The 23,879-nt window shown below is 32.3% G+C and overlaps 1 long non-coding RNA gene across 1 annotated transcript; it reads right to left on the minus strand.

Moving 5' to 3' along the window:
• Positions 1-14,259: 14,259 nt before the first annotated feature.
• On the minus strand, positions 14,260-22,849 carry LOC148275153 (uncharacterized). Its single transcript, XR_015824099.1, has 2 exons — positions 22,782-22,849; positions 14,260-15,115 (listed from the first exon to the last, which is right to left on the minus strand). It is a non-coding gene; the product is annotated as an uncharacterized LOC148275153 (long non-coding RNA).
• Between the last annotated feature and the right edge of the window lie 1,030 nt (positions 22,850-23,879).

A 23,879-nucleotide genomic window follows, 5' to 3' on the forward strand; every position in this document is an offset into this window, starting at 1 on the left:
AGACCTTGACAAGCTAGGAATTTTCTGTTGCTTTAACAATTAAAAATAAATAATAATAACAATGTTTTTAGTATGTCCAAATGTTGGCAGATAGGCTGGATTCCTCCCTTCGAAATTATTTAGATTTAAATTTATTGGAACAAAATTTTCGGGCCTCGTAGTGTAATGGTCAGCGTGTTTGCCTACCATGCGAGAGGTCTCGGGTTCGATTCCCGATATAGTTGATATGAAATATTTATTTAAAAGGTGTTTTTCACAATAGAATATTAGTCCCTGGACTAGTACCTAAAGCGTAAGACTGATCATCTTACCTTCATGTAACAAAAAATGACTGCGATTGGTGTATCAATGCAGTGCCCTATGCACCATTAGGTGCAGAAAGGGAATGATGATGATGAAATTTGTTGCAACAGAGAGAGAAAACATTTTAAAGAAGGGAATTTAGAATTCTAGGTATTCACAGGGCTTATGACCTGTCATTGACTGGTTTAAGTGGCCATTTTACACACTGTGTAACATTCATCATTCTGCCTTTGTTCAAACATCCACATTCCCTTAACTCTTCCATCTGTTGTCTTTTGTGAGGAAATGTGGATGTTTAAACATAGGCAGAATGGTAAATGTCAAACCTTGTGTAAAGTGGCCACTTAAACCAGCCAATGACATGTCATAAGCTCTGTAAATGCTTAGACAATATTCCCTTCTCAAAAATGTTCCCCCTCTCTGTTGCAACAAATTTAAATCAATAATAATACGAAAAATTGATAGATGTACAAAAAATAAAAAAATAAAGAGATATTTAAAAACTGAAACAGGCAAAATTTTATGTCAACTCAGTCACCCTTTTTGCATCAAGTGGTGCATAGAGCACTGAACGTTTAAACAAAATGATTTCGATCATCTGTTACATGAATGTAAAGTGATCAGGTGCAAGTCCAGTATATTAAAATTAAAATTTTCGATAGTACATGTATTTCTGTAAACGTCAAATTACCGCTAGAGGCGCAATTGCGAAGTTGTCTTACTTACAGGGCTGCACTGATAAGCGTACGCTTTTAAAATCGGGTTGTGGTCCTGTGGCTAGTGTCTCGGACGCACGGACCAAAGGTCTGTGGTTCGAATCCCACTCTACCCCAACTCGATTCCCATTTTCCAATAGTGAGTTATTTACAACTCGTTGAAAATGGCCCTCAAAAATTTAATATTTGGGTAAATTATACCCAAATACTTGACGGAACGGAAATATTTCTTTTTTTTAAATTCAAAAAATATATATATAAAAAATAAATTTAAAATATGTAAAAAACGTGAGTTAATATTATTTTTGCATTCCCAAAAATCCTGTGAAAGAAATAAACGAGTCGAAATTATAATGAATTTAGGGAAAGAATTTGATTGGGATCCAACAAATACAAATGCTAATTGTTAACATTCAAATTCAAAATTTTTCTATTCTGAACATGAGAACACTTCAGTTTTCATCTGAGAGGTTTTAACACACTTTTATGACACCAGTGGGCATTTTGGATTCGATTATAAACGGCACACCTGGCTGGGCGGTCAAATAACGACTAAATATGCGTTGGGCATCATTTTTGAAGGCTCTAGGCGCGCTTATGTATTAATTGGCGAAATTGGGAAATATCACATATTGCGAATACCGATAAAAAATTTTGAAACGGATTTCAACTAACACACCATCACGCCGTTTTCTCGTAAGGATAGGCAGAGAGGATAAAACGCCCCTCACTCTATTTTTGTATACATATCTCATTCATTCATACATCTTCCCTTGCACGCGTGCCGATTTTTCCGACTTTTAACATGTCCATCTTCAAGTATTTGTTGGATTTTGTCATGCCATGTCTTTCTCGGTCTTCCTCTATTTCTGCATCCATCAAAATTCGCATTGTAAATATTTTTAGCAGTTCCTTCCCTGTCCATTCGCTCTACATGTGCAAACCAACGCAAAGCTCCTTTCTCGATTTTGTCGATAATGCTTATCTCTGCCTTACATAATATGCGGATCTCAACATTTGTGCATCTATCGTACATAGTTTTATCACACATTTGCCTAAGGGATCGTATTTCGACAGCATTCAGCCTACTTTCATAAGTCCATACTACGCTCCCATACATCAGGGTCGGGACCAGGACTCCATTGTGAACTGCTAATTTTGCCTCTTGCGACAGTCATTTATTGGCCAAAGATTTGTGATTTAAGGATTTTAACGACATATGGGTTGAGAATAATTTATTATATTTTCAAAATTAATATAAATATTGTGGAGAAATGTGTTCGTATATAAATTTAAAAAAGAAATTTTAAAAAAGACGTCACTTGAAAAACGCTACATGTTTGGCCTTGATAGTTGTGACGAGATTCGTGATAATGTTCTAAAAAAAATAATGGTCAGGAACAAATAAACATGAATTGTGACGTATTAGGGGCGTGGCTAATGGAATTAACGTGTTTGCGGGAATTCAAAATTACAAATTTGAAAACATTTTTTGTGCCACTAATAAGTAACTTAAAATATTATTTTTTACGGGACAGCATTTCATTGACCTTTATTACTTTCGTCATCATCACTCCTTTTCCACACCTAATGGTGCATAAGGCACTGCATTCGTACACCAATCGCAGCGTATCTTGATCATTTTTCGTAACATGAAGGTAAAATGATCAGTACTACGTTTCATGTACCAGTCCAAGGACCATGAAATATTATGGTGTGAAAATACCCTTTTAAATAAATATTTTATGTAAATTTTGTTCAGGCTTTAGGTTTCTGGGCCCCAAAACATTTAATATGTTACCGGAACATTGCAAAACCATGACCCGGATTCAATTAAATAAATTTTTGAAAAAATGGTTACTGTGTTTACGTCGAGAAAAATCGGTAAATTTACTCGGAAAAATTTATAAATAATAAATGGTATAAATCATGTTGTATAACTGTACAATAAATAAACCAGTAGGTAGTTATGTTATTGTTTATTTTTACATAAAAATGCCTGCCTTAAAACCGGTTGTACCTAGTTAGGCTGACTAGACATGATCCAGAAAAATCTGTTACCCAAGTGTGTATGTAGTAGATGAAGATGTTGTTGTTTTTGTTAATAAACCATGATTATTATAATTACTCTCACATAGTAGGCAAACGCACTGACCATAACACCACGAGGCCGACTTATTACTTGAAAAATGTTTAAAAATAGTTATATTTCCCTATAATGTCATGAAAAATGGTAGGTACGATGCGCGGTCCGTTCATAGAACGCATGGAACCATTGGTTCCCTTACATTTTGGCAAAAAATATTTATAAAATAGCATATTTAATAAATTAGTTATCCGTCATAATACCTAACATTAAGATTACTATAAACAAATAATATAATAATAATTTGATTAATGATCGCGATAAATTGAAAAGGAATTTTACTATCGCCTTAAAAATTATGTTAAAAAGCAACGTAGCCTCCGGCACACCCATTTACCAGCGCTGTCAAGCGCGTACTGATCGGCAAGTACTTGCTACTGGCTGGCTGGGTATCGATTTAAAGAACGATCGCGATGGAAGCAAATTCTAAATTCCATTCTAGCGCCGTACTGAACGCGCAGTCCGGGCGCAGGCGCAGACTTAAATTCTCACTAGGCAATGGAAGCAATCGAAGCATAACAATTCATTATTTTCCATGTGATCCGAACGCAATACCGCGCCGCGCCGCACAGCACAGAGATGCGATTTTGGTATTTTGGCGCTGGACATAATAGTTTAATAACTATTTTGTGGTAGAGTAGGAATACAAAATTAAATCTAGAATTAAACATAACATCAATATAATGTTGATTTGTTATAAGAAAAAAGTTTACAATCTACTACATATATTGATTTTTCGGGTTCAAATAATGACCAATCAATTTTCGTTGAAAAGCCATGTTTTTTAACAAGATAATATTTATTTTGGTTTCACTGCATTTTAGTCAAATAAAACATAATTCCACAAAATACTTCGCAGTTTTTTATGATAGTATTGTAGTGAAGTTTGTTAATTTGTTATTACAATTTATTACTAGATATGTAAAATTAATGTTTTTTTTCTAATCATATGTATAAAGTATTTTGTTTGTCTTTAATTTTTTAAGGGCAGTGTATATTATTATGTACCAATTACTTATATATCAATTGCTTCCCTAATCAAAAACCCCACCACACGCCCCTGGTAGATACGTATTTATATATTCCCCCCCCCTCCCTCTCCTACGCTCCTTTAAGCCTCACTGCCGTCGTTTCATTCCTCGAGTCTACCGATTTTTTATTTAATATCTACCGATTTTCGTTTGATGTAGTTTGGCAACGCTGTAGCCCGTTTATCTCTAGGACAATACCTCGGTCTATTGTCATGTCCATCAAAATTCTATTCAGACTAACACAATGGGGCCGAAGCTGGGACAACACAGTTTTGTCATGCCGTCGTGTGAACTACGCAACGGTTCTTTATTTTAGTGCTCAAACTTTGCTAAACATCGAGATTTATTTTTGTTTGAAACATTCTCCCAGATACTTTGAGCACTTGAAAGGAAACGCGGTGAGGCTTTTTTTTCAGACAAACGTATTCCCGTAGTTTCTCCCTGGATTATAGCACGAGAGCAGTGTTTTTTTACCTTTTTGCATTCGCGACCCCCTTATATTATAAATGGAAAAATGGCTGGCGACCCTCCCTCGAAGGACCCGCTTTTGCCTTGTTTGGGGGGTAGCAATCATGGGTCATGGGCAATCCAAAAGTGTAGGTCCTGGGGAGAGATAGCGCTAGTTTAAAAATGTTTCGTGAACATCATCCTTATTAAACAAAACTTTCAATTAAAAATATGCTCTGACATACGAGTACTTGAATCTACTGATTGGTGAAGATACGGTGTACTCACCGTATAAAATATTTGGGAATAATTATTGATAAATATTTTAAATGGACAGAACACATAGCATATACAACAAAAAAAACACAAAACTTTCCCATATCTTTAAGTCGATACATAACATCTTATCTCTAATTAAACTCAAACAACTATTTTATATTTTATGTAACTCAATTATAACTTATGGCATAATAGGATGGGGAGGTTCAGGTACCCCAGTGTCAAATTGTTCGAAGAATTCGATATATAAGATATAAGGCAATTATATACTCGTATATCTAGAATAATTATGTTTGTGAAAGCAAATTATCCTAACAAATCCCAAAAGGAACACTCCTACACTACCAAAAGTCAAACTAGAGGATGGGTCATGGGGTCTACCGCAAACTCTGAATTCGGGCAAAGAAATTTCAGGTTTCTAGGCCCCAAAATATTCAATATGTTACCCGAACATTACAAAACCATGACCCGGATTCAATTAAATAAATTTGTAAAAAAATGGTTACTGGATTTAGGTAAAGAAAAATCGGAAAACTTACTCAAAAACATTCTAAAATGGTATAAATTAATATTGTATAACTGTATAATAAATTAACTAGTTGGTAATTATGTTATTGTTTATTTTTGCATAAAACTGTCTTCCTTAAAACAGGTTGTACCTAGTTAGGCAGACTAGACATGATCCAGACTAACTGTGTATGTAGTACTCGTAGACTCCCAAAATTCAATAATAAATACGGGAAAAGAACACTAGAGTACAACATACCAAAAATATATAATATGCTTTCATTAAATATTAAAAATCAAAAAAACTTATCTGGCTCAAGAGAAAGACGTCTGTTGAGAATCTGGCTTTTAGAACGTGGTTTTTAAAATTAAGATTTTTTGTGTTTTTCTTTTTTATTTGGACAATTTTTTATTTTCGATGTCCATATTTTTCTTTTTTTCCATAGTAATAAGTGTTTTAAAATTTTTATAGAATTGAAGAGATAAGATTATGTATATATATATTAGAACTTAACTATGAGCACCTGCTGACATGATCCAGATAATCTATTACCTAAGTGTGTATGTAGTAGATAAAGTAATTGTAATTTTTTATAAATAAACCATGATTATTATTATTATTTTTATTTTGTTTCTATTCGTTTCGGTTCATTCATTCATTATTCCTTTCCCGCGTCGACTGGTGCATAGGGCACTGAATTGGTACACCAATCGCAGCTCATCTTGATCATGTTTGTTACATGAAAGTAAGATGATCAGACTTAGTCCAGGTACTATGAAATATTCTAGTGTAAAAACATGTCGGGAATTGTTGCTTAGTAGGCAAACGCGCTGACCGTTTGAATACGAGGCGGACAGCAAGGGTAACATAAAAGAAAATAATATGATATCGACGCTGGAAAGGAAAAAAAAATCGAGCCAAATGAGGCGACTTTACAGAAGAGTCCATTATTATTTTATTTTTTTTTTCATCTCATATATTGTTTTTTTTTCAAATTTAATAGGGTAGAATATCGTATTTAGCATACTGTACATATTTAGAATTTTTAAAAGACTCTTGGTGTCCATAAAAGTCCTGATAATCAATATTTCATTCATAATTATCGTTCAATATTCAATGTCTCAGAAAAGGCATTTTTTTCGGTTGGTAATGAATTAAATTATACAAATCCACACAATAGTCCACCACGAACCACGCATTTATTTTGATGTTGGTAATTCCAGTTATAGAAATTAAAACGATTTGTATTTTTGTCAATGCTTTTTTACTCCTCTCTCGCCAACTTTGAAACTATGATAAAATAGGTCGACATTTGAATCGTAATCGTTTGATCAGCGGATATATTGATCATATTTTTTTTAATAACTTGGAAACCTCTGACAATTTATCAACTATTTTTCCTAAATGGTAATACGGAATTTGCTTTAAATGCAAATGTTATATAACTTTATTTCAATTAGTAAGAATTTTTTGTGGAATCGTAAAGATGTTTTTTTTCAATTTAGTGATAGACTGAAGTGTTAGTTTTTCAAATATTTATTCAATGATAAAAGTAATTTGGTTTAATTTGCATTGTCTTGACGTGACAGGTATTTATATCACTAAGTGTCCATTATTATTATTATTTCAGATTTTAATTTTTATTTAACGAATAATAAGAAGTTTTCTAAAATTAAATGAAATTTATATTTTTTTATACATCTTTGTTTTGCGAGCGACGTGATTCGAACTTATTAATAAAAGTTTTGAGACTGGGCCTAAAAAAAATATTTTGTACAGATACCAGGAAAAGCTCTTATGAAGCTTCGGGCTGCTTTCAACCATTACATATCAAGTCATTAAGATTAGCAAGATACAACAGTTATAGAGAATACCTTAAATAAGAAAATATGGAAGTCTAGGCATTTACTGGGCTTATTACCTGTCACTCACGAGGGGGTGAAATCCAGTCTTTTGTCTACAATATTTGGAAAAATTCTAAAACCAACTGGGCCAAGAAGAATTTTAAAAATTGGAAAATTGGTTTCAAGCGTTGCCTAGTATGTGAAATAATTCAGTCAGATAAATCTCTTCACAACAAAAATGGTTTTGCTCTTTAACTTCACTCAAATCAACAAATGGAAGAATTGAAGAAATATGGGTGTTCAAAATGGTGAATGTTACACAGCGTGTAAAGTGACCACTTAAACCAGCCAATGACAGGTCAGTAAATGCCTAGACTTCCATATCCCCTTCTTTAAGGTATTCTCCATCCCTGTTGTAATTTGTTAACATTACAAAATATGTTTTGGAACACCAAACAATGGATAAAGCATTTTAGCCAGTATTTCCAGAACCGAAGGAAAATTTTATATTTATACCACCGTGTTAAAAGGTTTTACCACCTTAATGCTTAATCCTAATTTCGGTCCAAAAATGAACTGTTTAGGAAACTAGTGTTGGTTATATTTATGGTTCTGTCCCCTGTTAAAATACTTATTTGATCTTCTTATCTCCAAAATATGTTAAGAATAGTATAAAAACGTTGTAAATAATTCACCAGTCTTGAAGATGCCTACCTAGGCGAAAGCGCTCGTTGGTCAAAATAATAAAAAGTCAAACTAAACCGAGAAGTTTCATTGATAATTTTATTTATAATTTTATCAAAATCTTTAACTATGGCGTTTTATCAAAAAATACGAGTATCAACAAAAAACATCAGAAAATTTTATTTTCAAGCGATAGTAAAATGTGGGAGCTGAGGATTTAATCTTAACACACGGGAAAAAATATTCTGACTCATATGAACGTGTCTTAATAAATTTAAGAAGTATTTTCTCCTAAAATACTTTCTTTTAAAAATGAGCGAAATAAATGTGAGGTTCCGTCCTCGAATGGTAACGGTGAAGTTACTTGTCTAGTAAATCAGATAATTGAGGGCATTAGAAGCAAAGATAGCAACCTCCAAAAAAAATATTTTTTTTGTCATTTTTTTTATTTTTATTTTTTTGTTTTTTACAATATACATAAGAGGTAAAACAAAGTAGTATAAAAGGATAATTACATAGCAATGAAATACATATTAATAGTAAAAATAGTAATCAAAAAACCCCACTAAAGCATGGCCTGTTCGTGGGTATAAAATAAAATGATAATGAATTTTTGCTCCCATAATAAATAGACAGTTATAATATTTTTGTGTAACATAAGAAAGAGAAAATAAAATATTCTGTAAAAGATTAAATGGTATGGTATGGTATAGTTTGATTATGATGTCATTCCGTAGTTTATCAACTTTATTTTTATAAAAATCATGAGTTGAGTTGCAAATGTAGTTAAAAAACATGCTTTTGATGGTTTAAAAATAGTGTTAAGCGAACATAGCAATATACATCAGCCATTTTGTTCGACCAATGACCGCCTTGAGATTTTAATTTTCAAAATGGCTGTGTCATATTAAGAATTTTTTTTGAATTCGAGTTTTTATTATAGATAATTTATTAGTATCTTAAATTTAAAGTTCAGTGAAAATAACATTTCTAACGTAAAGACTCTCTTTGGCGTTAATATAGCAGTTTTTGCTATTTTTCTCGAAAACATCAAAACGGGAATTTGCTATTTTTGCTTCCAATGCCCTCAATTGTGACGAAATTGTTGTAAAAGGTGGCGCAAAAGTAATCACCCTATCGGAAGATGGTATAACTTTTGCAAATGGCGGCAAATGTTAGGTCTGCTTTGACATTTTTTAAGTAAACAGATATAAAATACACATCAACAAGTCATAAATCGCTATACTCTTCTTAGAACGCGGGAAAATTGTTTCAATTTTTTTGCGGAATAATTCGGCGGTGGTGTTGGCGCATCGAAAATTTAGGCGCAGATTTCCCGGTCGTCCGACACCAACAGGACAAGCACCACGGCGTTTAGCCGCTCGCCTAGAAGTGTATGGGACAACATGAGATGCTGCCGGGTCTGGCCACTCTGGCCGGCCCCGGGGCAGACGTTCTTCTGAGAATATCCCGGATGTGGCTGAAGATGTCGCAGAAGATCCCTGAATATCGACCAGACGACGTGCCACGTAATTGGGCATCAATCGGCGGTGTTAACACTTTGAGTACCGGCCGAATACACATAGAATTTACCCTGTGCCCGGCCCATTTTTGTGAAATTTCATGCTTTGTGAAGGGTTTCTTAAAAGTGTCATAATTATGAAAATGCTTGGTTAAATCAATCGAAACTTCTTCAATTTAATCAGTCATTTTTGTATGATAATTGTGCCAACATTGGCCTTTATGAAGAGCCACATTGCAATGTTCGCACAAATGGTTGCAAAAATGTTTTTTATGATTATTTTAGTTTAAATTGCTTATGATGTTAATGATAATTAGGTTAATTAGATTAATTACGTTTTTATTTTAATAATTATTATGTTAACTTTGTCAAATAACTAATTTAAGGCATGTTTTACTTATTGTAAAATGTTTCCCTCGACACGGGACACCCCAGTGACGGAACACAACACAAAAAAAAGAATACAAAAATTGCAAAAACCATAAATAAATTAATATACAGGGTCTCACTCCTTTTATTGTGCTTTGTATCCTGATCCCGCTTTTTTACGTGGTTTACTAGCAGTGAAAAAGTACAAATAAAAGTCACTAAATTACAATAAAATGCACTTTTTTAGACATCTGGTAAACCACGTGAAAACACGGGACCGGGACTCAACGCAACAAAGTAATAAATGGGTAGACATTTGAGGGAAAGAACCTGATTGGGATCCACCAATTGTTGATTATAAACGTTAAAATACAATATTTTTTATTTACCAAAAATGAGAATCCTTTTGTAGCAACCTTCTCCATCCATCCTACCTCGTCATGTCCCATCTTCGTCTACCTAACCCCAGTGTAAAAGGAGGTTCCGGTGTACAGATTATTCTTTCACCTTGGTGTGCCATTTGAGATTTATTTGACCTCGTCATAAAAATGGAAACCACTTCTCCGTCGAACGAATCGGGAATAATCTTTATGGGGATGGGAAGGGCATTACAATAAAAAAAACTGTATTTTCTGAATGTTCGTTGCTTTGTGATATATTTAATAATTAATACAAATTTGTAAATCGCATTCAAGTGTAAGTGTTGCACTCGTGCTGTGCAAGTATTTGAACAAAATATTTACACATACAGGAATTATTAATTATATATATTTAGTTGATGTGTTGCGAAGACAATATTTACACTTTTCGAGTATCGACAAATGGCGATCGTTGATTGCTTGCCGCCCGATGGTCCAGCCAATGCCAATTTAATATTTATTAAATTTGACACCATCGGTATCGGCTCAATCATAAACATATAATGAAGACGACAATATTCGACATAAAGCCATCCAAACAATTTGTCAAACACAACGAAACGAAAAAATAAAAAAATAATTTCAATTGAAATCACGGTTCGTGAAATTGAAATTTTCAAAAGAGTAACTCATTTATTGACAAAATAAGTATAGCTTTTTAGTATGAGCGAAACGGATAGAGAGACCCACGGTCTTTAAAATTGTTTTTTGGAAAAATGAAGAGAGTGATTTCAACGAACCATAAAAACACATAATATACAGGGTGTTCTTTAAACCCTGCCACATCCAAAACCACGATTATCAGTATGGGCAAGAAGACATATTAGCATAAATAAAAAAATTTTTAGGACAAAGAAAATTTTTAAAAATAAAATATTTGAAAAAACAAATGGTTGCTTACTTCTGCAGGGGAGAAGTAAGGGCAGCGCGGCGCAGTGTCAGACTCCCCCCTTCTCCCTCCTCGTTTCACCCCTGCAGAATTAAGCAACCATTTGCTTTTTTTAATATTTAAAAAAAAAATATTCGTTCTAAAAAAAAAATTTAAATGCCAATATGTCTTCTTGCTTATACTGATCATTGTGGTTTTGGATGTGACAGGGTTTAAAGAACACCCTGTTTACTTATTTATTTAAAAAAAACAGCCGGGGGGCAGGTCTTTCCATTAGCTAATCAGCTTGGTTGATAATCTTAAAAAGTGTTTTTCAACATTGCTTTTAAATTATTGATAAAATTATCTTATTTTAAAAATAAATACAATATTCTGATGTTGATACAGACAGTTTTTCAGAGCCATACCACCAAACTTCAGAGGAATATTTTTTATCGCTTTTAAAAAAATTCTAATGATTTTTTGTGGAAAAACGCATTTCTTAATTTAAAAAAAATTAAGCACCGGACTCGGGAAAGGGAAGCGGCTGGGTAGGGAAGGGGTGGGGGTTTGTAGAAGGTATGCTTGTCCGAGAAATTAAGGACCTATTTTCAAATTATAGAAATAACATAAAAATATTTGGATTTTAAAAAAATGTTTCCATGAAAAATGTTTCTCAGAAGTTTCGCGGTATGGTTCTGAAACACCGTGAATAATACAATAAATATTACATGTACACAATCAATGCAACATTGAAAAGCATTATGTGTCCGGGCGGATAAAGAATACAGTTCTGAGTGTGGAAAAGAATCAGAACCTTGGACGAGCGTTTTTGACTCAATGAGTACTATGAGAAAAAATCTTGTAAAAGTTAATCGAGCGGAAATAAATCCACCTCGGTGTGTAGTTGTTGGCGCATTCGCCTGCCATTTATAAGCAGGGTGGACGTGAAATATTGGTTTTAAATATGGTTTTACCTGAAGCGTAAGACAGATTACTTTCCATGTGACAAAAATGATCTAGATGCGCTGCAATTAAAGTGCCAATTTAGTGCCCTTTGCACCACTAGGTGCCGCTATGGAAATTATCATGATGGAATATTTAAAATGAAAATCAAGCATTGGAGATTATCAAAACAATACATCTTTGTACGTGCAAACGTTTGTTTTAATAATTTAATATTTTGTTCATCGAATTTTAGCAAAATATTTACTGTGCTTCAAAATACTTAGAAAACATTTTTTTTCTGTTTTTATTTCATAAATCTTTGGTAGGTACATAATTATTATGTAGCACAAATGTTCCTAAAAAATTCTTAACATTTAAGTTTGTAAGTGAAAATTCTTAATGGAAGTTCATTGTAATTTATTATACAAATAAAAGACGAGTGATACTTTGAAACACAAATTTGGAAAATTCAGTGACAGGTTTCCTCGCTTTCGCGACATCTTCGAGACTGGTATCTTTATTAAGGAGTTCAATGTATTGCACCTAAAGGCCATAAACTTGACAAACTAGAAATTCTTGAAATCAATAGATTAAATAATAAACCAGACGTCGAATTACTTATTGAAAAGATAACACAAGTGCATTCCCCATTACTTTACGCATTGTAATATATTTTTACTAATGACTTTTTACCCTTTGTTTTTCAGAAATCATAATTGACAAAAATCACACTCACTAAGGATGGGGCACTAAAAATAAAATACTTAAAGTCATTAAAATAGCATTATATCAACTCATTAGTTAACCCGGAAAAATTTTGATAATCACCCTTAAGTCAAAAATGACTTTATTTAATTTACTTTCAAATAATTTTGAATTCTCTTTAATAAAGCTACCAGTCTCGAAGATGTCGTGAAAGCGATGAAACCGGTCACTGGATTTTACAAATTTGTGGATTGAAGTATCACTAGTCTTTTATTTATATAATAAATTCTTAACAATAATAAAAATAAATTTAATTTGAATTAATTTATATATAGTGGATCCCGTGCAAGTTGATACATAATTTATACAAATATATACCCACAATTAAAACAGTGAGATGTTAAATTTTTAACATTATTTTGTCCAGTATCAAATAAGTCGGTGTGTCTAAAGGAAGAGACCATTGCAGGAGACTGCTGCGAGATATTGCGAGATGTTGTCCAGATGTTAATTGAAATAAATGTTAATTAATTATTTTTTTTTGCTATTATTTAATAATGCACATTTGAGTGGGCCGATGATGTGTTTATTTTTTTAGACATCAAAGCGAAAGGGGTCTAAAAAGTTGCATTTTGGATCACATCGAACGTAAAAATTATTTAAAAAAATATTCCATACTACTTTCGGCCCTTAACCGAGGTGTGAAGTTTATAACTGTCTGAACATTTTTTTAACTATCAGTATTGATAAATTCTTTTTGTTAGTAAAGATACAACATAATCACATTACAAATTTGAACACGTTTTGAAACTACCGAAATGCAATACACTCCGCGGAACTGATTCCGTTGAGCGCCTGGTTAATATTGTCAAAAACAATGGCTCAATAAAACAATGCTACCCATTTATTACAAAACGAAGTGCAACTCATGCCCTTAAATGCTTATTTAATAAGGCTTAATGCACATTAAAATAAATAATTGGACTGATTTTCTTAGTTAAATACGAAATAACTTTTAGAGCAAAAAAAATACTTTTTCGAAAACTTCAAGCTCTAGTTGAGGGCCAAAAGTTGTATCAAATATTTTTTAATATTTTTTGCATTCCGAGTAATCTAAAAAGCAACTTTTTAGACCCCTTCATTTCGAAATTCGGAAAAAAATATCGACCCACCCTAATGCACATGCTTCCACTTGCATTATGTTGTATCCCAACTCAATACAGGGCTCCTGGCCTCATAAAGTTAGGGATACGTTATTATTTTTTTTTGTAATATATATGTATGTATTTGTATGAATAAATAAATAAATAAAATCTTTTCCATCAAAGCCAACTTCAAAAAAATGTATTAGCTTTTTATGAAAAACATAATTGTGTTTACAGATTTCAAGAATACTTAAAAGATTTATATTTTTGCTTTGATAAATATTTACTTATAATTTTACCTCTAAATTAAATAAAAATAAATTACTACAGAACATGTATTTTTATTCAATGTATAGATATTATTTTACAACATTTTTTAAGGAGGTCCTTTCTGAGAGATAAATAATCGTTTACACAGGAAATTAAAAAATTTAATTAGAGTTCGGAGCGACTCTCGATATTATATTTAAAACAATTATTGTTACACATATTTGTATTTTTTTGTTGTTGTTGTAAGATTGGATAATTTTAAAGGACTGATCTTATAATAAATATTGATAAATAAGTTAATATTCGGCAAGTATTTATGTGTTTCTTTACATGAATTTTATTTTTAAATGCACAAACAATTCTAAGTAAATATTACAAATTATTTGTCCATCCATCTAAAGAATATTTATTTATGCCATATTTAAAACAAAAAACAGAAGGAATCGAGATGTTAAATACTAAATTGACTACATTCTTAAACGGAACATTTTCTAAGAAGCGAATTATTTCAGTTTTAAGTAAGAATGGAAAGGTGTGATTTTGTTATATGTTTAATATAGAAATATAAAATTTAATAATAAATGAAGCACGTTTATATTAATCCCTTATTGAACAGCTAAAAACAACATTTACGTGAACTGTAAAACTATTTATACTTCTCATGAATGAAGAACGCGGCTAAAATAAAATTGCGATATGTTGCTAAGATTTTGGGACATAACATTAGATAAATAATTCGATAACGGTATATTTGACGTCAAGTGTCGATATTCAAACGGAGCATATTATATCACTTCCCTAATTGTATGAAATCAGACGTAATTGTAACGGTTTTCTTGCGGCCTGGCCTCATAATTCGGTGCAGATCTTCTCAGGCGGTATCCTGAGGGCTCTCCCATCTCACAGGGCATCTGAAAACAGAGAAATAAATAAAAAAATAACCATAGTAATAACGTCAAAAACTGTTCAAAAGTCAAAATAACTGGCGTGCGTGAATTAGAATACGTATGAATGTAGAAGAAGCATAGAACAAAAGACAGAGTGATATAAATTCTCCTCTGCGGATGCGAATCGTAGCACCTCACCAGGGCCAAAACAGCATAATAATATTTTATTTTATGTTATTAAAATAAATGGCACTTAGTGCCTTTTACATATTAGTTTGCAAATACAGTTAAATATACAGACATGTAAGTATAATTATAAGTAATATATATAACAATTAAAACAGAATTATTAATTTATAAATTAAGTCTAAAAAAGATAAACAATGAATTCTTTTTTACCGGTTATAAAATTATTGATTAGAAATAATAATTTGGTAAAAGAAATATTTTGAGCCAGTAAAAAAAACTAAGAAAACAATTACTTTGAATAACACTAAACAATATATGTATAAATAAAAAAATGTTATTACTTAAAACTACTATTTATATATCTCTATATATAATTCCTCTGTACGTGTGATGTCACTGAACTCCTAAACGGCTTAACCGATTTACGTGCGGTTTTCGGAGAAATATAGATCTTTGCGCTGTGCGTGTTCGTAGATTAAAACCTTCAATCAAATTTGTAAAAAGGAAGTAAGGAGCATAAACATTTTATTCATCGATCTACCAGGGTTGCATTCGAGGCGAATGAATTTACAAAAAAATGTAAAGGTGTTGATTTTTTGCGTATAAAAAAAGTTTGTTTTTAAAGGTTTACAAAGAGGATCTATTTTTTGTGGATCTCAATCAGATTCTTTCTTTAAATTCCTTATAATTTCTACCCATTTATTTATTTTTACTGGATTTTTGGTTATACTAAAATAATATTAAATTAAATTCATTCTTTAAAATCGTATTCGTACATAAGTACACCCCTCTGTTGGTGAGAATACCGGAGTTTGACGTTTGCAAAAAGAATTCCATATTTGAAAAAATATTTATTTTATGTTTTGGAATTCAACCATAAACAAGTGCCTACATAAATTCAATATTTGAATATTAACTACTTTGAGGTTTGGAATTTAATCACAAACAAGTACCTATGTACCTACTTGTAAATAAAAAGTATTTTTCCAAGGCAAGCCAACGTTCGGGTAGGACAACGTCTATCGGATCAGCTAGTAAAAATATATAATAATATACGAAAAAATGAAAAAGAGAAATATTTTGTACGAAAAAAGAAAAGAAAAGATGTTTTAACAATTTTGAACAAAACTAAAAGGTAAAAAAAAAAACCTAAATAGTAGAATATGAATTTAAATAGGAAACATTATTTTGTTTAATGAATGTAATCCGTAAGGGTTTATAAATAAATTTCAATAAAAAAAATAAAAAATGCTTTTTGACAATGAGCCTATTTTTGCCGTGTACCCTTCAATTGTCTTGAACAAGTCTCCTTCAAGTCTCTCCCAATATTATTTTAAAATTATAAAGGTGATGAAATTACGACGAATTTGCGGATGTTATCTTAACATAAAAGTCTCCGCATCTAGTTGGTTACAAAGGCCGCGATTACAAACGCTATCTTCATCGGTCCGGATACCCTAAGATCGGTATAAACTAACATCTATATTTATGTCCGAAAATGTGTATATTTGTATGAAAATTTAAAGTATCTTCTTCGGTAACCCGCAATTTATTTATTCATATTTTTTTCTATTATAAACTATAATTAATAATAGAGATATTGAAAAACATTGAAAGGAGGGGGAGTGCCGGAAACAATGAGCGGTGCACTTAAATTAACCTTGGCAAATAAATGTTTGTCGCAAGAGGCAAAATTAGCAGTTCACAACGGAGTCCTGGTCCAGACCCTGATGTTTGGGAGCGAAGTATGGACTTGGAAAAACAGGGATGAAAGTAGGATAAATGCTGAGAAATGCGATCTCTCAGGCGAATGTGTGGTAAAACTATGTACGATAGATGCACAAAAGTTAAGATCCGTACATTATGTAAGGCTGAGACAAGCATTATCGACAAAATCATGAAAGGAGCTCTGCGCTGGTTTGGACGTGTAGAGCGAATGGACAGCGAAAGAACGGCTGAAAATATTTACGATGCAAATGTTGATGGCTGCAGAAATAGAGGAAGACCGAGAAAGACATGGCATGACCAAATCCAACAAATACTTGAAGATGGACATGTCAAAAGTCGGAATAATCGGCGCGCGTGCATGAGAAGATGTATGAATGTAGAGGAAGCGAGATCTATATGAAAAGATAGAGTGATGCGGCGTTCTATCCTCTCTGCCTACCCTTACGGGGAAACGGTGCGATGGTTTGTTGTTGTTATGATAATAAAAAGAATGTGACCTCGTTGGGGTTACCCGAGCCGAGGACACTTAACAATATACTTTTAAAAAATATATATTTTTACATTTGAGAATAAACAAAAAAGACTAACTTAATAAGCAGAGACAATAAACAAAATGTTCAGACAGTGTTAAACACTACGTATTTATGTACATCTATATTATTTATACTACAAAACGCCCAATGTAAGAACAAAAACATACCATAAGCTATATACATTTGTGGAGAAATTGATTCAATATTGGTTTGGGCGAATGAGACAATCCATTTTACTTCTACCCAGCTCCACTATCCATTTTTTATAGCCTTTTTAAACATTTGTCTCGTTACAATTTTTTTTAATAGATAGTGGAAGTGATAGTGGTTAAATTGAACATGTTTAGAAAAAAAACTGTATACGTATTCTATTTTTCACACCGAAAACTTAATTTTTGCATTATTTTACTACTATTACGATGTTTTTGTTATTAGTATTATTAATTTTTACTATTTATTTATATGTATATGTATATGTATGTGTACATTTATGTATACATTTGAAGGTATTACCTTCAACAAAAACGGACCATTGGTTATTGATGCCAAAATAAACTATACATTAAAACCTACCTGCCTAAATTAAAGCGTAATTCAAAACCGTCTCTAAATCTTGTAAAAACCTATTTCAACTATACTACTTGGAACCTCAAACTTAGCATTCTCCATTGAGTTGGTAAGCATAATAATTAGAAATCTGACAATTCTTTTTTCATCAAGTTTTCCGCAAATATCTCACTCCCTTCAATGGAGATTACTTTCTAAGTTTGCTTTAAATACCTTTATTTATGTGTGTATCTATCTATGCATATTTAATTATAGATACCAACTACTGTAACAATAATGTAAAAATAATGTAAATGATTGCCTTGACACGGGTTATGCTCAGTAGTGTTCATGAAAAGAAAAAAATATTTATATATATAATTCCTCTGTACGTGTGATGTCACTGAACTTCAGTTCCTAAACGGCTTAACCGATTTACGTGCGGTTTTCAGAGAAATGTAGATCTTTACGCTGAGAGTGTTAATATATATAAAATCTCCCATCTAATATGTAAAAAATATGTTTGTAAGAAGAAAAGATCGTTGTATGCATTTTATGCAAATTAAAAAAAAAATCGTGTTTTAAGGTTAAGTACCTAGATAAAATTATTTAAACATGTATTTTTTTAAATTTTAAAAAAAAATAACATATTGTATGTAGTGTTGCTAGAAAAAACACAAAATATTTTTAATTAAATCATTGGTAAATATAAATAATCCCCAAACATTACAGTTCTTACAATTTTTCTGCAGTATCTTTATGTATATAATTCCTATGTATGTGTTATGCTACTGAACTTCTCCTAAACGGCTTACGTGTGGTTTTTGGAGAAATGTAGATCTTTGTGCTGCAAGTGTTTATAGATATTGAAATTTTCAATCTAATATGTAAAAATGAAGTAAGGAGCATTAATGTTTTATTTGATGTTTTGATTATTTTGCATATTGTTTTGATTACCTGTATATTGTTTTAATATGAAAATAAATATTTTTGATTTATATATCGAAGAGTCTCGACTTAACTCGGAATTTTCTAACAAGTCGGGACATAAAAAACATATAATTGTGTCTATGTAAAATTGTGTATTTTGTGCATTAAATAAATAAATAAATAAATAAATTCATCGATCTTCCAGGGTTGCATTCGAGGAGAATGCAAATACAAAAAAATGGAAAGATGTGGTTTTATTATGTGTGAAAAAGTTTGTGTTTGATTGTTTACAAACAGCGTTTGTTTTTTGTGGATCTCAATTAGATTGTTTCCTTAAATTGTTTAATAATTTCCATCCAATTTTTTTTTTCAGTCGGTTTCGTGGTTTAATGGTCAGCGCAATAGCCTGCCATGCAAGAGGTTTTGGGTTCGATTGCCGACATGGTTGATATGAAATATTTATTTTAAAGGGTGTTTTCACATTAGAATATTTCATAGTCCCTGGACTGGCACCTGAAGCGTAAAACTGGTCAGCTTACCTCCATGTAATAAAAATTATCAAGATACGCTGCAATTGGTGTACCAATTCAGTGCCCTATGCACCATTAGGTGCGGAAAGGGAATGATAATTTTTTTACTGAATTTTTGGTAATACTAAAACACTATTAACTGACATTCTGTACATTTTTGAAATTCACGTTCATGAATAAAGTGCACCCCTGTTAGTGAAAAGAGCCGAGTTTGACATTTGCAAAAAGAATTCAATATTTGAATATTAATAATGTAGGCCTTATAATGAAAAAAACAATATATTAAGACACTGAAAATACAAAGTGATGCTATAAAAAAATTATCAGAAATCACTTAGAGAAAGTAGATTCTTTAGGCTTGTTTTGAACATTTGATGTTTGAATTTGCATCCATCTGCCTCTGAGGTACAGAAATACATTTAAAATAAACATAAAAAAAACAACTTTACTATGTAGATAAAATTGATTAAAGATAAATGTTAATTTTCCATTGTAATACGTGCCATGGTTTACTTTAAAAAAACCAAGTGGTTTAAGCTTTAGAAATTTTAAATTTAAAAATAACATTTCGAGTAGATTACATTACCTTTCTGCCAAAATCGAATTGAATACTTTATACCTAGCTATTTTTAATAACCGATGAATTTTCCATAACGGCTTTAGAGGATATGCGACGGTAAAGCTGTTTAATGAATTGGTATTTGAATTTTTTTTCTGTGAGTCTCCAGCAGATGCCTCCCCAAATACTGACTACCGCACGTGTAATAGGACTAGAATAATAATTATTATTATTTTAGATAACTTATATAGCGCCCTTTTCGTAATATAATACCTCAAGGGCGCTTTACAGATTGGCTATATCTTTATATAGTCAAATTTATATCTTTAAATAAATTTAATTTTAGCTTTTTAATTTAAGAAAAATAATGTACTTTGTCACCACATGCTAAGAATTTATGCAAATGATTTAGAGAAAAAGTAGGTTTTAAGTTTCTTCCGAAACATCACTTCACTCTCACAGTTTTGGACCTCTGCTGGGAGAGCATTCCATGCCGTAGGGCCTGCGACCGCAAATGTGCGTTCGCCAAATTTAGTGCGCTGTTTGCGTAGAGGTATAATAACTTTTCCTTTCGACGTTGATGTAATTGATCTAAGCGTAAGACGTCTGTCAGCTAGTTCATCTGGAAGGTCGGATTCATTTCAACGATCTTGAAGTGAATATATTTAAGCTAGTTTCTAACTCATTATACGTATATTAGTTTCTGGATAAACCCAACCTCCAGCCTATCTTTCTTAAAAATCGACGTTGAACTGATTCGGTTCGCGGTTCGCCCGCATCTAGAGTATTTAATATAGATGGATCGTGCAGCGAAATTGAAATGGCAGTGGGCAGGACACTTGGCGAGACAAAATGATGGCAGGTGGACACCCAGATTAATAAAGCGGAGACCATGGGCAAACAAAAGATGTGTTGGAAGGCCACAGAAAAGATGGGTCGACGACATTGCCACTATTGCCGGTAAAACGTGGAGGATCAAATCGGGTGATAGGAAGGAATGGAGACGTTTGGAAGAGGCCTTTATCCAGCAGTGGAGAGAACAAGGCTGAAGAAGGAGAAAAAGATGCGGGTGAACTAGGGAACAAAAGAGAGTTTTAAGGGTATTGATACTTGGATGTATGTATGCAGAACATATCCAACTCACTTTGGATCTTTTTTGAATTTATTGTAAAAATCGATAGAGAATATCTCATTTATATTTAAACAAAAAAGATCCATCCGGTTAGACAAACACTTACGTAGTAATTCAATTTTAAAACACGGTCCATAATGCAATACTAGAATTTTACATTTTGCACAAAGAGTCCAATGATATTTGGTTGTAGTTGAAAAATGTTTTCGCATAAAAGACATGTAAAATAATTTTTTGCATCAGTAATAGCGCAAATGCAAATATTCCGTCTACTTCACATAATGACATAAAACTGATCATCTTACCTTCATGTAACAAAAATGATCAAGATTTGCTCATTATTCTAAATTATCCCTGGATACGCTACGATAGGTGTACCAATGCAGTGTCCTATGCCCAATTAGGTGTGTAAATTGAATGATGATGATGTAAGATAATAAATTACAAATACATTTGTATGAGCAATATTATTTTTTTGCATATTTCATGGATATAATGACATGTCTATTAACTAAATTGAAACTATAACTGCAAAAATTAAGCGCTTAATACATTTTTTCATCCCACTTCGAAATATACTTAAAGTCCCGGACTTGAAACACCTATACCATGCACCGGCAAATTCTGTGTTGACTTACGGTCTAATTGGTTGGGGAGCTTGCACAAAAACCGCCCTTAAACCTGTAGCAATTGCACAGAAATCTTTAATCCGAGTCATTTAAAAAAAACATTTCGTTATCCAAGTGACTTGCTCTTCAAAGAATTCAGAGTACTGAATATTATTCAACAGTATATATTGAGAACGGTAGTGGTTACACACATAAAGAGAGACATTTACCCAAGCGTCAACCACAACCATAATACAAGATACTCTAATAGGGATCTGATACTAAGTGAAGGGGTCAAAACTGTTCTGGCATCGAGACAACACTATATCGTAGACAAAAAGGTCCATAACCTTTTGCCAGAATCGTGGAAAGACGGGTGTTCAAGCAAAAATGATCCAGCTCCATAAATAGTCATATAACTCATAAATGAAATGTTTATTTTGAACAAATGAAGCATTATTGGCGAGAAAAATACTATTTCTATCATTAACAGTAATTTTTTAAATCAAGTAGTTATCTGTAATTTTGTATTAGGGTGATCTTATATTTCCTCAAATATCTCAAAACTGTAATTTGACAGTTGGATCTTTTCCGCATATATACGTCCACTTTTGAAGTCAGTTGTGCTTCTGTTAATAAATCCAAGAGTTTTAAGGATTTATTGACATGTTCGATATGAATTGTAAAAGAAAGATTAGTGTCAAGTATAATACCTAAATCTCGTATACTAGACACAGATGGTAATATTTCATCGTTCAGTGAATGCATTAGAATGCATTACGACTTGTCTATTTGTAGCAATCGTGGAGGAACATACAACGAGGTGTTTTTAGTGGGTAACTCAAAAACGCTGACTTTGAAGTAACCTAGTTGTAGTGATCACCCCACGATATTATGTCAAATAAACAATCAAAGCCCATTAACAAAAGACGTACTTTTTCGTTGATGGTTTTTCCATCGAGCAGGTACTGCAGCCTCTCCAACAGGCAGGGATTGGACAGAAAAGTACGTCTTTTGTTTAATGGGCTTTGATTGTTTATTTGACATAATATCGTGGGGTGATCATACAACTAGGTTACTTCAAAGTCAGCGTTTTGAGTTACACTAAAACACCTCGTTGTATGTTCCCTCACGATTGCTACAAATAGACAAGTCGTAATGCATTCTAATGCATTCACTGAACGATGATATATTACCATCTGTGTCTAGTATACGAGATTAGGTATTATATTGACACTAATCTTTCTTTTACAATTCATATCGAACCTGTCCATAAATCCTTAAAACTCTTGGATTTATTAACAGAGCACAACTGACTTCAAAAGTGACGTATATATGAGGAAAAGATCCAAACTGTCAATTACAGTTTTGAGATATTTGAGGAAATATAAGATCACCCTAATACAAAATTACAGATAACTACTTGATTTAAAAAATTACTGTTAATGATAGAAATAGTATTTTTCTCGCCAATAATGCTTCATTTGTTCAAAATAAACATTTCATTTATGAGTTATATGACTATTTATGGAGCTGGATCCATTTTTGCTTGAAACACCGTCTTTCCACGATTCTGGCAAAAGGTTATGGACCTTTTTGTTACGATATAGTGTTGTCTCGATGCAGACAGTTTTGACCCCCTCACTTTAGTATCGATCCCTATTAGAGTATCTTGTATTATGGTTGTGGTTGACGCTTGGGTAAATGTCTCATCTTTATGTGTGTAACCACTACCGTTCTCAATATATACTGTTGAATAATATTCAGTACTCTGAATTCTTTGAAGAGCAAGTCACTTGGATAACGATGTTTTTTTTAAATGACTCGGATTAAAAGATTTCTGTGCAATTGCTACAGGTTTAAGGGCGGTTTTGTGCAAGCTCCCCAACCAATTAGACAGTATGTCAACCACAGAATTTGCCGGTGCATGGTATAGGTGGTATCAAGTCCGGGACTTTAAGTATTGTTCGAAGTGGGATGAAAAAATGTACTATAAAAAAAAAAATAAAAATAAAAAAAAAAAAAAAGAAAAA

The sequence above is a fragment of the Micrasema longulum genome, unplaced genomic scaffold (genome assembly GCF_059751315.1).
Source record: "Micrasema longulum isolate JH-2025_06_02 unplaced genomic scaffold, ASM5975131v1 h1tg001500l, whole genome shotgun sequence".
NCBI classification, from domain to species: domain Eukaryota; kingdom Metazoa; phylum Arthropoda; class Insecta; order Trichoptera; family Brachycentridae; genus Micrasema; species Micrasema longulum.